Below are 18,490 nucleotides of genomic sequence, written 5' to 3' on the forward strand. Positions count from 1 at the left end.
AACAATAGCTTATATTTAACGATGATCGTTTTTAGTACATTTAAAATTAAACTTAATTATATTGATTAAATAAAAGTTAATTTTATTTACTGTTTAATTTTTATGTAATTATCTTATAAAATCAGTAATTTAATAGGTTAAACATTGAAGTCAAGTGTTTCTATGTATGTTAAATCAGTAAGAAATGAAACGTGTTACCTTGCCTGACGCTTTGAAAAATTTGTTAACGATCAAGTAAATTTTACCTCTACTTTTTTGTGAGAATATAATAACATAATATAATATTACATTGAGAAGAGCGTATTTAAGTGCATAACAAGCAAAGTTTTTTGTTTGTTTACGCATTAACTTTCATAAAAATGAGATGATTAACTCTCGACTTTCACAAATAAAATTGCCTGTTATTAACTTAATTTATTTTATTTTTTTTCACGCAGGATTAATATCAAATATGATAATTATTACATATCTCGTAAGAAAATAATAATAATATTAAATTATCTCGTGATATTTATCTGTTTAGCTTAAATTAATCATTTTAACTGTTTGTTTTTACTAAATAAATGAGGTCTTTATTTTAAGGTGACCCACATTTTAAATAAAAACGTTTACATTTTTGCAGAATCAGTAAAATTTTTTAATTATTTTTTTCCTTTTTTAACTTGTAAATTTGTGAAAAAAGAAATGATAATAAAATAAAAACAAATTAATTGAATTTTAACGGCTATTAACTAAATATAAATAACAGAAATAGCAATTTTAGTAGAGTAAAAGGTTAATTTTCTTAAAAGATTTATTTTTATTTTTGTTGTCCCAATTGCAAATAACTAATGCAACTTTTTAAGATATTCTAAAATAAAATTAGAATAAATTTTATATAAATATAAATCATTTAATTTAATAAATAAATAACATATATAGATAATAAAAAAAAGTAAACGAACTAAAATCAATCGATCAATATGGGCAAAATAAGTTAAAATTTAAGTTTAAAAACACTATAAAAAAATGATTTATAAATTTATATATTCATCTCTAAAGATAATTTAATATTAAATATTATAATTATAAGAAAAATCATATTATGTAACAGGTGAATAACTGTCATTCACGTTATAAATCACGTGCATGCATATATTAAGAATATTGAATATGCCATTATTCTATCAATATAAAATTTAATTATGTAATATATTTATTTAATTAAAGGTATCATTGACCTTATTCAAAATAGATCAATAAATATTTCTGGTTTAGTATAAAAATAATATAACTACCGATTAAATAAATTGATATTTATGTAATATCAATATTTATATTGATATAAAACCTGATTAAATATTTTATAATCTTTTAAAATGATATTTTATTTTTAAATTTAATATATTTAACTGTTTACAGATCGTCTATAAAATATTTTATAATTAATAATAAACAATAAATTAAATTAAAATGATTAAATTGGATAAAATTTCTGCTTCTGTACAAATAAATACTCAAGTAAATTGATTTATTATAGTTAATTCTGTCAAGTTTTAGATAAATTAACTTTAATTTATAAATGACGATTATAAAATAAAATAAAAAAAATGAATTTTAATTCCATTAAAACTCAGATTTTTTATCAAATATCTTATACTAAAGCATTTTCTATATCTAAAATACATATAATCTAATTTATATTCATTTTTATGTCAATTATAACAGGAAATAAACTATCAAATTGTGATGTTATTTTAAGTATGCTGACCTTTTTAAACTCGTAAAGAGTTTAAATTATTTATTCAAATAAAAAAATAATAATAATAATAAACAATTGTTTATAATAGTGTTTTTCTTTTACTTTCTTCGAAATAATCTTAAACAAAGGAAGATATTTGAACTCAACACTTGCCAAATTTTATGACATTTATTTAGTTATTTTTAGATGTTAAGGTCGTTCTTTATACGGATCAAACAATTGATATTTTTTTTTTCCTCCCCCAAAATTATTATAATAATGAAGATACAGTTAACTAACTTACTTGTTGCTTACGTTTTGCTTCCTCGTAGTGAATAACTGGTTAAAATTTCTTCTGGCGAACAAACGAATGAGTGAATAGATCCATACGGCTGTGACGTCACATAAAGTTAAGTACAGTACCTACAGAACATCAATGACGTCACGGCGGATTAAAATACCTATCGAGTGTCGATGACGTCAGTTCGAATTTCGGATAAATTTTCAACCAAAATAATATAATTTAAGAAAAGTATGAATAACTTGGAGTATAATAAGAGGTAAGATATATTAATTTATAAACATTTTAAATATAAATAAATATATTTAATTAATATCAGGATTTCCTATTTCCGTTTCGAGGAAAGTATAGAATGTATTCGAGATATTTTAATATAGATGCATATTTTACGACTTCGTTTTATATTTGTCAATGTTTTACGCCCTTATTAAGGTATTTTATATGAGAAAGAAATTTCGAATAACTCTACAAAAAGTATTCAAACAATAACTTTCTTAAGTTTCATCAATTAATTTATAATTCGAGATCGTATTAAAATATCTATACGTGTAAATTAAATCGAAACAGAACGAAATTTCGGTGATTCAAATACACTATGAATAGCTCTTAATATAAATACAATAGATCAAAGTATATTTTTTAAAAAAATTTACTTCCAAGTTTAGTCGTAGGTCAATATCGGAGATAAATAATCAAACTTTCCCAAATAATATAACAATATTTTATTTATTTTCTAAAAATGAAAGTGTTAAAGAAAAGTAAACTTTATGAAACTATCACTGCAGTGAAGGCATTCAGAATTATTAATTCAAGAATATTCTATCTAAATATACATTAAATGCAAGTGTTTTATTATTGTTAGGGAATTATAATATAAAATTCCTTATTAATAAATCATACAGATTTTTTTCATTTATACAATATTCACTGCTAAACTATTTTCTGCGATGCTGGAGAGTCATCCCGCTGCTCTGGAGAATCTGACAATGAGTTAGAATCCGAATCTTCTCGGAAATATTCAGGTTGACTCAGACATCTCGAGCTTAGTCCCTTCACTGCTCGACCACCCTCATTACGGATTTGACCAAACTCGTGATGGATATGTAAATATGTCCTACAGATAACGTAAAAATGATGGGCACGTGTTTTTACGTGCTTATCATGAGTTTGTTTATACTATATACGGCATAAAGAGTTAAAAATATTTTATGTATAATATGTAATAATGCTTTAATATACAGTATATATATTAAAATCAGTATTACAAAATATATAAACTACATGATACAGACTTACATGATAAATACAATAAAATGTACATATTTGGAGAAATATNACGCATCGATGCCCTATCAAGGGGAAAAATTGTTTATAAAATTCAGCAGGTAGCCCATCTGGTCCTGGTGATTTGTTATTTCCCATGCTATTTAGCGCTGCATTGCATTCTTCATAAGTAATGTTTCTATTTAGCTCAGTACTCTGCTTATTGTTAAGCTTTGGCATTCGAGACATGAGGTCTCGTGCTTTTCCTTCGTGAAAACTTCGTGAAAATTTTTATATCCTTCTGTGAATGGATATAAAAATACTGTAAGTAGTTTCTCAAGGCAATTACTTTAGACAATATTACTGGTTTTTTATTGTAAAATTTCTTTCATTTCATAGAAATGCAGTACATTCTAAATATTGTATTAAAAATTTTACATAAAATTTAATTAAATAAAAGTGGCAAACTATAGAAACGTCCATTGTCTGTTATCTTGAAGTAAAATTTTAAATCTTGTAAACACATTAGCACCGCCGGACCAGTTTTGACGGTCCAAAAAAATTCCTGGTATATGCTAATCCGGCAAACACTTCGATCGATCACCATAGAACTTTATTCCGTATAGCCAGTTGGACATGTTGATTTACCGAAGAGCTTAGCCCAATTAGAATAGAGATAACTTTGAATAAAACAAAATGGTTCCTCTTCATATTTTCAATTAATATAGTTTCCAGTAGATATACCGAATATTTTTCTACTATAAGAAATACAGTGGGTGATCGGTTAACGAACATAATCCGTTCCAAGACGTTGTTCGCTATCCGAATTGTTCGTTAACCGATTATCGATTTACCATAGTTTTCTATGAGAATTTGATTAATTCGTTCTGGAGACCCCAAAAAATAAAAATATATATACTTTCTTACTACGTTTATTTATATGTAATAAAAATACATATATACCCAGACTTGCATTTTTATTAGTCATGTTTTTTTTTGTTTGTTTGTTTGTGGTGGTTAAATATCTGTATAATGTCGATTGCTCTTCTCTCTTCTTCAAGATTTTCAGAATTAATAACATTGTAATTGTAGAGATCCCCAAGCCTATTAACCTCATCCTGGTTTGTATGCCATTCTAAGACCGTTGATCTGACATCCCCACTTCTTCAGAAGATCTTTAATTAATAGCAGATATCGGCATTAATCCTTTTTTTCAGAAGAAAACATATCTCGCAGAGTTTCTTGTGTTCTTCATTCAATAGTTCTTGGCGTTCTTCTGTCGTCAGATCCGTTTCAGATTCCATTATGAACTCTTCGATGTTCTTTATTTCTCAGATGTGATATTTGTTACTCCTTTAGCTGTTTGAGTTTTCTTAATTATACTGTATCTTTCTTAGATAAAATTGAACTGCACCCTACTGTAGACCTGTTCGAGCCATACTGCCCAGCAACATCAGACATCTGCTCATCTTTGCTATTATACTCTCACCTATCGAAAATAAAAACCGACGCAAAACTTAATGAGTGCCCGCCCGATAGTCTCGCGAATACTATAAAAGAATTGTTTGTCAGAAAAATAAAAGGCTGGAATTACAAGGGAGTATTTCAAAGTTCGAGGAATACTATCTGATCAGTATATATCGGGTTGAACGTGGTCGTTGACGTCTCCCACGCTCCAAAAAGTTACCGGAAGACAAAGGAAAATCAATCGGTATTTGCTATTTCCGTCGCTTCTTTTTATGTTTGTTCAGTGAAGTGTTCGTTGTCCGATCATAAAAATCTTTCACGAAAGTGTTCGTTATCCAATTTATTCGTTAACGAATCTGTTCGTTAACCGATCACCCATTGTGTTATAAAGATAGTATATATTTCTTTATGAATATTCAAGAAAAATCCTAACAAATCGTACCAAATTTCATAAGTTATTCGAATGCAAGATTCATTAAATATGTAATACAACACACAAAATTATTTACGAAGTTAGATGTTAATATTAATCCTCGTAATACGAATACAATTAAAGAGAGAATTAGGTTGAATTTTGCGGTCCAATCAAAACCACTGGAGATCTAGGATTAAATTCGGACAAGCATCTTTCGAGATACACAAGGCTCCGTTCCTCACCAGTGGCACCCTCATTGTGGTTCGGTCGAATTCACGACGAGCACAATTAAATAGGCCTTCTTAGTGTCCAGAAGACAGCCAAAACGAGCTAAAAATGAAATATATATATATATTTGATCAAAAATATTCTACTATTTTTCGTATTTTTTTCAAGTAACTTAAGTAACTTCTTTTAATGAGAAATTTTAATATTGAAATTGCATCTAGCTTTGTTCCAATTATTCATGTCTTGAAAATATAAAATAAACTATATTTCTCTGTAAATTTTTATTTTAATTGAATAATTGATATAAACATCTTCAGTTAATTCTCGCCGTGTTATTACAGTTCTATAATAAAAGCTCTACTTGTAATATGTTTCGAATGTTCTAGTGTTGACATTTATACGTGGTTTTTGGGGATGTTAGGCCCGGTCCCTCACCACCATATCGCCCCATTGTGGGTCTAACCGAACCCATAATGGGCTTGCTTAAAAGAATCTCTTAATACCCACAGGGTGGGAAGAGAGAGAAAAACAACAATGAATAATGTTAATATATATATCATAATTTGTTATATATATATATCATAATTTGTTTTTTGATTAATATAAAGAATAGTGACTATTGTGAATATTTTAATGTAATATAAATATTATTTAAACTTTATATATAACATAATAGGCACCAAATGCCTTACGTTACAAATTATCAATTAACACACCAATAATTGCTGTATAATGACTTAAATATTCGTTCAGATTGCGTAGAGTCTATACTATAAACTATTAGAGAATCTCTTCTTGAAATATGATGTATGAATTATATAAACTAAAAAGATATTCAAGATAATTATACAGTGTTTGGAATCCAAATCAAAAGAATATCTGTAACCTATTTTTACTTCATTATAATAATTATTCTATATTATCGTTTCATATCAAGCATGTCCAATTCGACTTTTGCAATAAAAGACCACACGATACGTATTTCACTTACGTTGACTCATTGAAACAATATATATTAATGCTATCAATTATTGTTTGGTGGAAAATTAGATTTAACTAATTGTTGATATTTTTCATCAAAAATATTTTTAATATAAATAACTTGATTTCATTTTTAGAGCTGCTCACGAGGCTCGTAAAGTCTCTATATTGTTATAAACTTTGAAGATTTATTGTAGAAAAGAAAATTGATCAAGAATTTTTATTCGTGGATTTTCCTCATAGTAAGTCACAATGTACTGTTATTAACCTATTCACATTACTTTCACGTCTTGCCTGTATTTATTTATTTTTTTACCTTTCTATTGACGCCTTTCTTTTATCACAAAACACTGATTAACTGATTATAAATGCATTAATTGTTTATTATACCGTATATAAAAATATTAAAATGAAATTATATATTTTATTGATGTTATGAATAGAAGAAAGACATTATATTGTTATTCAAATTTAATAATATTCATTTACTATCCTGTNAAAAAAAAAAAAAAGGTGTGTAACTTCAATGTGGAGACTGTTTATTACGGACATGGACTGTGCATTTTAATACACTACGATTGATTTTCGACCTCCCGTAACGGACACAGGAGATTCTAATCGAGTCGACTTCCTTGTTTGGCATTTGTAGTCACTATACTAAAAACTTAATACTTCATTCCTATTGAGTCCTTAGAATCAATTTGACAGCACAATTTTATAGAAGTATCAGCTGTTATTTTAACTTAACGATAGCTGATTTGCTGTTGTAGGAATTCGTTTAGTGTCTCTATTCACATCAATGGGTGAAAGGCATGTGCATCTTTCGACCATAATTAAAGGAAACAATGTTTTTCAATGTATTAACGTCGACTGTTGTCTTGCATCCTCTTCACTTTCGTTTATGAAGGATTGAAATTTTTCTAAATAGTTAATTAATCAGCGATAGACTCAGTTGAATTTAATAACTATAATAATAACTACTCGATCTAGAAATATCAAATTTTAAACTTAAGCCTCTCTCTTTATCAGTGAGGTGCTAGCGAAACTTCCGGATCGATAGGTCAGAGTTCACGGGAGTTTCTCAGCGTTATTTTACTTTCATCGCTTAATTCAATGAGTAAAAGTGCATTAAACTAATTGATTTTCATTCAAAATGTTATCTAGAATAACAAAAACTCAAATTTATGTGAATAAAAACTTTTTATGACGATTTTACTAACTGCTTATTGAATTCGTTCAGTTGGTGGCCGTAGCCGAGCGCCGACCGAACTGTACGTCATTGTCTTAAGTCTTGATGTAATATGATAATCCTTAAAAGACTTTCTTCCCAATTTCTACTTGAGACTTTCACTCTTTATACATTAATTGTAAAAATGTGCTTAAAATCAAATAGAAAACCTTATAGTTAAGCTGTTAAGATATCATCCTACCGCTTTGGAAGACCAGAAATGAATTAAGATGGGTCGAAAAACTCCAGGAATTTTTAAGGAGAATGGTCATCTGGCTAGGTCTAGTCTCATCCCTCACCACTCGGCCGCTCCATTGTGGGTCTAGCCCAAACCCAAAGTGAGTTTGTTAAAAAGAAACCTCTTCGTGTCCATGGGGCGGAAAGAGTCAAAAAGAAAAAAAAAATCAATTGAAAATTCAATATTGTTTCCGAACTACTCAAAAATACAGACGAAAGAATTTGACAAAGTTTTGTTGAAAGTCCGAACGAACAAGAAGTCCCCTCAGTGACCGAATGGATAAAACCAGTGAACACTGGTAGTTGGTCGTGGTTTGCGCCCGGCCACATGGAGTTTTTCGGGTTTTCTTCAGGTTTGTAACACCTGAATAGGGGCCAGTTTTTCATAGAATGTCTTCCCGGTAGGCATCTCGTACGGCAGATCACCCATAAGTCGAGTTGTATACAAATAAACTAAACCAAATCGAATGAACAAAACAACTAGAAACGGAGAGTTTGTGAGATAATAGTTATAAGTCAAGCGCAAATCTCATCCTGGTATGTTATTACATTTCATTTGAATAAATTTGTTCCATTCCAACTGAAAGCTAAAAGAAAGATCAACTTTATTTGAAATAATCAGCATTGAATGCCTTCTGAAGATTGTTTTATCTTGTTATGGATAAACTTCTGTACTGTGACAAGATCACATTATATTCAAAATTATATATTATAAAGTAATGATACATTTCCGGCTATTGGAATGTCCTTTTCCAAACTTATCACATCGATAATTAGTTTGGGATTAAATGATGAGAAATTTTTATTAAAGGTTTAAGTCGATAATCTTATATTCGGATGTATTACTCGTCCCTCCTCAGCTGGTGGGACGAGTAATACATCGAAATGCACATTGCAGTAATACCCAGGAACAAACTAAAATGAAAAAACAATCACTTTAAGTTATTTGTGGTTATGATAAGTTTGGGAAAAGGCATTCCAATAGCCAGAAGTTCGTCAAGATTATTAAAACCAAACAAGAAGCAAATTATACTAAAGTAATAATCTTTAATTAATTGAATTCGCAGTAAATAAAACTAGAAATTAAAAACTCGATCCCTAGTAACATTCCTCAAATTAAAAATATAGTGGCTCGTGTGGGGATCGAACCCACGACCTTCGCGTTATTAGCACGACGCTCTAACCGACTGAGCTAACAAGCTTTTTTTTTTTTTTTTTTAAATAACAAATAATTTTATTATCCAGACAATGTATCAATTATACAGAAATTATACCNAACACGGAATTATCTACCGTGTTATAGGGGTCTACTGTAAATTCTGACGAAGGAGGAAAAAAACAAAGTTAAAAAATTAATAAAACATTGAATATGGATTGTTATTTATTTTGTAATATACAAGAAAAAACTCTAATTCCATAGCATAAGAGAAAAATAAGTCTTTCTTAAAAATATTTCTATTGAGAGTGAGTTTAATGTAGACAATTGAAACATTATTAAAACGATTTGTTTATATTCAAATTGATTGGTTTTTCAGATCGATTGTTAATAACGGTTTGTTGTTTAATCTGAACCTTTTTGACTTTATTAAATACTAATTTTGGCAACATTCGTGAACTATCTCTATGTCGATTCGACAATTAACTTAAATGCCACGTGCCTATTTTTAATTTTTTTTGTTAATTTGCTCTGCATTATTTTAAATAACGACATTTCACTTCGTCTTATCATCTATATATGTACTGTATACAATACACAAGTATACAGTCTACATATATATACACACGATTATTATTTATTTATTTCGCTTTATGTTTTTGGTCTGTGAAGATACAATGGGCAAGATAATTAACTCGATGTTTCACAAAATATTTTTCGCAAGAAAGCATCCAATTTTCTCACAAATAATTTTTAAAAAATATTGTTTAGTTTTACAATCGTAAATTTATTATATAATATTAAAAACAAGCCAAGCGTAAAGGTCAAGATTTGTTACGGTTTATAACTTTTCAAGTTATTATTATTATTTTTTTAAATTATATATTTTTTTTATTTTGGAAGGAAATCTATTCTTCTTCTCTCTTAAACGAAAATAATTTTCTAAAAAATCATATTTTAATGGAGTTGCCTATTACGAAAGTTGCACAGTTAGCATTATGTATTACAGTATATACTTCGTTATTTGATATATATTTGTATATCGAAATTTCAATAAATGTTGTAAATTTTAATGAGTTAATTCGCATTAATCTTATATATTACTGTATTAATATAAGACGTATTTAATTATACTTATTATAATTTATTAAGATAATATTGTGCCAAAACATTATATGTATAATTAGTCCTGTTTATTAATTAAAAAACAATCAACTACAATAAGCAAAAACAATATTTATAAGCTTATTATATTGTTACTAACAAAATAATAATCATAATAAATTCGATTCTATTAAAAATAATTCGCATTATTATACAGAAACTTGAATACATGAATAATGACAAATGATTACTTTGTTTTCTTAATCACGTTAATTCATTATCTCTCTCTTAATCTATAATTTATGGCACATTTGGTTTTACATTCATATAGATGAAATTTGCTCTATTTAATCTTAACAATGTTAATTTTTCTATTAGAAGTATTAATAAAATAATTAAAAGTAGATATGATCGAGTGTAATTGTGGAATAGTTTTTTAACATTTTCTGCTAAGTACAGCTCCTTGCTGTCCCCAGAGCACATGATCTGTTGAACAAGCGTATATCACATGAAATTTTGAGTTTTGTAATGGCAACTGAACTAAAGTTGTGAGGATTTTTTAAAACATTTTATGTTCTATTAAAGGAAAGTTTTTTTTGTTATGTTTTACGTGTGATTTTGGCTTAAAAGTCTGAAAGTACGTTGCTGGTCATTAAAATTGCTACACCAGGAAGGAAAGCAAATAGCAAAATCATATTAAGGTATAGAGCATCCAGCATGTACCCTTCATGCAAATTTCATGTTTTTTTTTTAAGTACAGCCTTCATAGTGCCGTAATTGTATATATTTTTGTTATTATTTACCTTTAATTTCACGCTGTTAACGATCAGTTTGTTTGCTTAGTTTACGAGCAGGATTAAATTAAAGGTAAAAGAGAATCTCGGGAGTAGTTATTACCATGCGAACGGGTACATTGTTAAATTAAGTTATTTCACATTTGATATGTCATTGTTTTCGGTTTTCTCTTTAAAAACTGTACTAACATAAGATGAAAAGTCATAAAGACGAAGACAAATGAGAAAGCAGCAAAAGATGTTAAGGAAAGAAACATCTACTGATAATTTCTCAGAACATCTACGGATATGGAGTATCATCTGGAAATTGAAAACGATTTTCATGGTTAACAAAAAGTTTCCAGACGATTCTCCATTGAGAATATATTAACAAAATTAATATATTCTCAATATTTTTGGAGTGAAAAGGGTGCAAAAGACTTTTGACTCACCTTATGTTTGTAGTTGATAATTGTTATAATAAAGAAATTTATATATTAAAATATATTATAAATTTGAATATTTTATTTGGTATTGTGTTTTTATTATTAGTGACATTAATTATACGTTTATCAAACTGTAAAATAGCAAATTTTTTTTGCAGATTTTAATGAAAATTTAATATATATTTATTTATGCAAATATTTAAATACTTAAGTTCAATTTTCTGAAGTATAATTTATAAATTTCTGAATTAATTGTGTATAGAATTTTTTTTCTCGAGCATGCAATAATCGCTAGCATTAATGCCTTACTGTAGCTACAGTTTGTCCAAGACACGAAATAGAAATGTTGAAAAAGTTTAAAACAAAATCGACTTTTAAATATATTAACGCATAATAACCGCAAAGTATTTAGTGAGAATAACAATAAAAATTCTTAGAATAGCTAATTAAATTAAATACATATTAAATTGCATGAAAATCTTCCCAGGTAATTTGATGAGAGGCTGCGAACACAATGCTCTTGATTTTAGTAGTGTCTTGTGCTGTACATCATACTTTTCCTGTTAACAAGAGCGGCTCTCTTGTTAACAGGAAAAGTATGATGTACATATTTTCCGGTCATAATTTGTTAACAGGAAAAGTATGATGTAATATTTTCCGGTCATATTTGCCGGTCATATTTCTAAGTTTCGGAAAAAATTTTTCAGTTGAAATAACGAAAATTCCGGCCCAAACCAGAAGTTGTATATAGTTAATAGGATCCTCCTGATCCTAAGCTTTCCATTTCTTAACTCGACTATTATCTACTTAACTCCGTTCTCGATATTAAGGAAAGACAGAAAAATAGACAGGCAGACACTAATAGGAATTTATAGATCTGTAATTTTAAAATTTCAGCTCAATAATACCATTAAAGAAGAGTTTGGTTGCATGACTACCAATGGTTTATATGACAGCGTAAGTACATACAACCAATATGCAACTGTAAATCTGGCCAACTAAATAATTTGTGTTTGAACACAAACTAATCGATTACACACTCTTTTACGTTGTGCATATCATACGTCTGAGCTCACTTGCAGCCATACAGATGAACGAAAGTGCATCGAAACGGAAACATGTCCTTAAATTAAATGGAAGTCTTTCTGCTGTCTGGTTGGCTTTTCTCTATTCCTCCTTAATTCTATTGATATACAAAAAAAGTCGCGCTGTGTTCATTGCATATCAGCGCCTAGCCTCAAGTAAACTTTAAGGTTGTATGCTCGTTTTAAATGGAATCATACGTCAAAACTTTTCTATACAAAAAACATTGTTTTCTATAAAAAAGACATCAATTATTGTTCAACACATGATAGTTATGTCTTATATAACTTCAGGTAAAAAGATATATAGTTTCTTCATAATAGCTATTCTTTCTCTGGAATATAAGCTATAAATATCTATTAAGTTTTAAATGTTTATATCTATACTTCGGAACCATATACTATTATCATTAAAAAAAAACAATTTTATACGAAAGAAATTCAAAATTGAAAAATAATAGACACTTATATTCTCGTTAGAGCTATTCTTTTCACAACAATACATTCATCTATCAAACAAAATGATACACAGTAGAGTACGACTATGAGAAATTTGGTCATTTACGATTTAATCATTATTTGGAACTTTACGATAAGGAATTTATTCATCGCCATTATTTATAATTGGCAGTTGACATTTCTCCGAAACTATCAAATTCAAGTCTTGGATCACAATTTTATAACAGAATACTTCAATCGAAATTGTATAATTTCGACTGAGGTTTTTCTGTTATAAAATTGTGTGCCAAGTAGTGTAAATAATGGTAATTTATTAATGACCTAATCATTCACATTTTGGTAGTTTTTGAGAAATATATAACGTCAACTATCAATTATAAATAATGGTGATGAGTAAATCCCTTAATCCAGAGTTCCAAGCAGTGATTAAATCGTGACTCAAGGGCATTTCGAAAATTCGACTTTTGAGTAACTTTTTTATATTTGTGCTCCACCGTACGACGCGTCTGTTTCTTTTCCAAAACTTTGTATGTCTCCAAAATCCAATCTAACAAAATGGCGCTCCGCGATATGCTGTAACACACATCTGTGCTGTTCTACTGTTCTTTCTGTATTTGTTCGTTTATTAAGGATAGAGAAAAGGATTTAGAGATCAAAGTATTTGTAATAAAAGCAATCAACAAAACTGTGGTAAAGAAAAACAAATTTCATTGTATGCAACAAACATCTGTAATCAGAAAAGCAATTCGAATAGTATTATCTTTGTTGTGTACTCGGAAGCGAGTAATCATTTTGTGAAACAGGAATTAGAACCCTTCGTGTGTAATGTTTTTTCAGTGGATCACGAAGTGACTATTTATATCGCTAATGGTAAAGTTAAAAAAAAAGGCAACTAAAAGTGGTGAGTTGCAGGCAACGTGTTAGCCTTTTCAACACGAACTGTACAGTACATATTAATAAAATAGTTAAAATATCAATTTCTGAAATAAAAATATAAAAAAACGATCATTTTTTTATGAAAGTCATTACAAAACTTATGAAGGTTTATCTCAAAATAAATCATTTTTGTGTTATTAATCGTAATTTTTTATCGAAATTGGACCGAAAGATATATATATATATGTTAAAGAAATGAGGTGAGTAATACAGTGGCGTGCCGTGACATTTGATGATAGGGAAGCTGTGTTTCTATAAGAAGCCGACTTTCAGGGGCAATCAGTTAATTCTTTCTTTAAATGTATTTTTAATAGATTATTTATCCGACGTACTTAATAAATAAATAAGTTCAATATAATTACCTCTGTTATTAGATCCAATATATTCCATATGCCCTCTAAATGCCAATTCTCGCTTTGATAAAAACATCTATTTATTTAGATATAATATATCTATTAACCGTATCTCGTTATAATTTTCAATGTTTATTTTATATTATTTACTAATGTTAAATTCTATTCCGCTTCGATTTCCAAATTGCTTCAAATACGAAAGAATCGACGATTTTTCGTGTCTTTTTCCAGATAAATTGTCAAAGCCATTCTTATTCTACACTAATTTCATTTGAAAATAGTAGGCAAGCCAAGAAAACAATTTTTGCATTTTTATGCATTTACAGAGCCATTTTATCGTGAAAATGTCGAACAAATTTTTTATTGAGTGTTTATATTTAACTTAGGCATTGACCTTTCTCTTTTAATAATGTTTTCTTTTTCATTATATGATCTTGAGCCAAAACTTTTTTTAAAATAAATTTTCAATATCACAATTACATTCTAAATTTTGGTGTTTCATTGAAAAAGTCGAGTAAAAAAGAATTGAATGTATTCTATATCTGTATAAAGTTACATAATAAGTTTTTAAATTTTATATTGGATATTGTTATTGAGGCATTACTTTCTTAAAGAGAAATGTTCAACCATATTTCGAAACCGTGTTGTATCTTTATATTTGTTTTTCAAAACCGCAATGCAGCTTAATAATCAACACTTGGCATAACTCATTCATTTATTTCAGCTTTTGTTGAAATGTTCAAGTCTGTAACCAACAAATACGTTAACGTCGTATTAGTATGTATATGTTACCGCTAAAGCTCGAAATCCGTTAATGTGCGCATTACCTAGCTAATCTGCAGATTAACTAGGGTGATCCGTTAAAGCTGCGAAAATTATTCCATTTCTCAAATTACCTAGGTNTATAAGGTTCGGACCACCTCAAAAAAAGCTTTAATTTTAGACACGCGCGCGACGCCCAGAAGGTGGAATCGAACCACTCTGACGTTAATCAGCTACGAGTTTGAAGGCCGCAGGATCACCGAGGTTCATCTGGACAAGTGATACCACGCTCGTTGAGATCCACCAGATGTTAAGACGATCTACAAATGCAATTTTTACCATTGATTATCACTATCGACAATCTCTAATTGAACTTTAATTTGTGTTTAATTTCAATAAACTTATTGAAATTTATAAAATAATTTAAAAGTAATAGAATATGTTTATAATTTTTTTTTAAATCTTTATTAAACGGACATTTTTATACTTAAAGTAAAATATTTTTTAATCTATTAAATGTAATTTAAACTCATAAACCATCGATTGATTTTTAATTTCGTCTCCGTAAAAATTTTTTGACATAGTTTAAAATGTTCGTTAATTAAAGGTGTTCGTTATTTAGAAGTGTCCTTTACAAACGGTTTTATTCTGTATTCACTTGACAGTAGTTTAGCATATCATTATATAGTTGCAAAAATGTTGGAGAAGCAGGACTTTTATTTCGTTATACAGATCTAATTGTCCCAAAAAAAAACCGCTGTAATAAAAAATATTTGGTTATAATTTTTGTACACTGCTGTAGAAAAAAAAATGTAGCAATTGGCAATATGTTTTACGTTATGAGTTTGGTTAAATAGTTTATAATAAAAGTAGTTAAATAACTTTTTCGAGAAAATTTGCTAGGTTTAGCAAGGTATAATGGGCAATTCGGAAACAAACCGGAAACTTCATCTTTAGTTTGTCGAGAAGTTTTATAAGGAACGTTGATGATTTACGACTACATTCCTGGCAAGTGATTTTACCACGGTTTTGTATAATTTTTCTTTCATTTTGCAACTTATTTTCTTATCACACAGCACCCCACTCATTATTCCCCAGTTCAGTCGTCCATTCTGAACTCTAAGTTGGATTTCTGCATCATTATATTGTTATATTTAGTAATAGTAAATAAAATATTAAAAAGAAATTGTTCTGTTTCATTCACAATTTTAATTGCACTGGCGGTCCTAAACATTTTTTCCAGAACCGTATATAGGCCTACATTTTAAAAAGTCTACAACAAAACCATAAAACTACTTAGTCTTAATTAATTAAGGTGTTACAGGCTGAAGTAAATTTTTTTAAGATTTGCCTATTTTTTACGACTTATTTGAACGTATGTAGCGACAATTAGTCTTTCATTCCGATTTTATCCATCCATCGAAGCAGTCAGAAAAAGATGTAATTAAAAGTTTTGACAAATTGTTTGTATAATTGCGTTTATTTCAATGTCTTTAAATAACATATACTTTTTGTATGCCATTTTATGTTAAAAGCTATTATGTATTTTGGTGTTTCATTTAAAAAGTCGAGTAAAACAGAATTGAATGTATTCTATATTTGTATAAAGTTACATAATAAATGTTTAAATTTTATATTGGATATTGTTATTGAGGCATTACTTTCTTAAAGAGAAATGTTCAAGTCTGTAACCAACAAATATGTTAATGTCGTATTAGTATGTATACATGTAATAAACACTCCAAAGATCGGGAGTTCCGGATTTATCTTTCAAAAAGAATTATATAGTAATAAGTTAATATTAGCACGCGTCTTAAACTTTTAAGCATTTTTTATATATTTTTAATGTAGATAAATTCAGTTGTATTTCAGTTCTTGCGAGCAACCACTATCGTGAACAAAATGACATCAATTTGACGTCAAATCCACTCTACTCAAGCTTTGAATAGCGTGTGATATGACATCAAATTGACATCATTTTGCTGCACGCTAGACGATACACGCAAGAACTTAAAAATTCACCTTAAAGCCATAAACATCTTTTTTTTAGTTTTTCATTATACATTAAAAATATATAATTCGGGCGTTAAAATTAAAGAATTCTTAACAGCGTGTTTTTTTTAATTTCGGCATTAATTCATCTGAATGCATTTAGATGGCGCAAATTAAAATAATGCATTTGATATTATTACAGTACTTTGTCGTTAAGTCAAAATATTTTACTTTCGACTACTGTAAAAATTAAATAGCGAACAAATAGTAAAAGCAAGAGATAAAAATGCCTTAAACACTCGATTTGTTTCCGACCATACAACGTGGAAAGGTTCTTATATTTGGTAAATTTCCAGTGACACCGAGAAAGAACCAATTGCGTGTAATCCAGCGATTGGTTGGACCCTCTCAATATATATATATAGGCCTACACAAAATATTGAGGGTCTATACAGTATTTGAACTACAATTTTAAAAAATCGTAGACATATAAATTCCCACTGTTCTGTCCTTCCTTACTCTCGAGAAAGGTGTTAAATAGATATAATTCAAGACCAGATATGGAAAACTTAGCGGCAGGCGGACCAAATTAACTACACATGAACTTCCGATTTTGGCCGGAAGTCACGTTATTTCAATTCAAAATTGTCTCTTGAACGAAATTAGATACATGACCAGCATTGGCTTCATTGTTAAGAGGAAAAGTATGATATATAGGGGCACGATACCATTAAACTTAAGTGCATTGTGACAAAAAATTGCAGCCTGGTACTATAAAGATGTCATAATAAATAAATATAATTGCTCGTTATGTACGTATATTTGTGTGTATATATTTGTGTGTATATATTATGTGTATATATTTGTGTGTATATATACAGACTATTTAGCGATGTTTAGCGGTATTTTATTAACTATGTAGATTTGAATTTAATCATTCCAAATTAAAATATGCAAAATATCGTAGGTGGGCCCCATTCCACTACTTTTCCCTAACTAGAACGATTGAATACATGATCAATCTTGATGCATCATTTTCACGTGATGAAAATTTAACCATTTGGCCACTGGAGTGCTTCTTCTTTGTTATAGTTCTCTGCAGTGGCGTGCCGTCATTGGAAGCGGTGGATGCGCCGCTTCCCTTGTATTTTCTAAAAAATAAATACATATTAATTTTAATTATATGAAAATAATCGCACAACATTTTATTATAACCGCATTATATATCTTATTACAAATTTCTATACTACACGTGAAAAAAAAATTGCTATTGTATATTCGAATATTAGTGGCGGAGTGGAAGCGCTGTATTGTCAGCATCCAAAAAGCCAGATTCGCGCAAGCGCTTTACAGAGCACCAACCTCACCCGGTTTAGCCGGTGGAAGCCTAGGACCTCGGGTGGATGCTACACGTATAACGCATCCAATTCTATCCGGGACCGGTTCTGGGCTGTTAGCCGCCCGCCCGCTAAATATTTGGCTGATTACGTGAATAACGACTAGATTTATAACTTAACCCAACCGATAAGAATTTACTGGTATGTTTTTACGATAGTTCTGTATAGTTGACAGGAGTTTAAAAAAATC

The 18,490-nt window shown here is 29.0% G+C and overlaps 1 protein-coding gene and 1 non-coding gene across 3 annotated transcripts in view; both read right to left on the reverse strand.

Moving 5' to 3' along the window:
• The window catches only part of LOC111630828 (solute carrier family 35 member G1-like), a 34,442-nt gene extending 32,265 nt beyond the window's left edge, over nt 1-2,177 (reverse strand). Inside the window, exon 1 of one of the 2 annotated variants that reach the window (XM_023374992.1) lies at nt 2,036-2,177. The gene's annotated coding sequence lies outside the window, so the exon portion shown is untranslated. Of the gene's footprint in view, nt 1-2,024 lie in introns of both variants that reach the window. The other variant, XM_023374991.1, reaches the window with a different exon arrangement.
• A 6,791-nt stretch (nt 2,178-8,968) lies between these two features.
• On the reverse strand, nt 8,969-9,042 carry Trnai-aau. The gene has a single exon. It is a non-coding gene; the product is annotated as a tRNA-Ile (tRNA).
• Nucleotides 9,043-18,490: the final 9,448 nt, after the last annotated feature.

The sequence above is a fragment of the Centruroides sculpturatus genome, unplaced genomic scaffold (genome assembly GCF_000671375.1).
Source record: "Centruroides sculpturatus isolate CEXI.00-Female unplaced genomic scaffold, Cexi_2.0 scaffold6, whole genome shotgun sequence".
Classification (NCBI taxonomy): Eukaryota; Metazoa; Arthropoda; class Arachnida; order Scorpiones; family Buthidae; genus Centruroides; species Centruroides sculpturatus.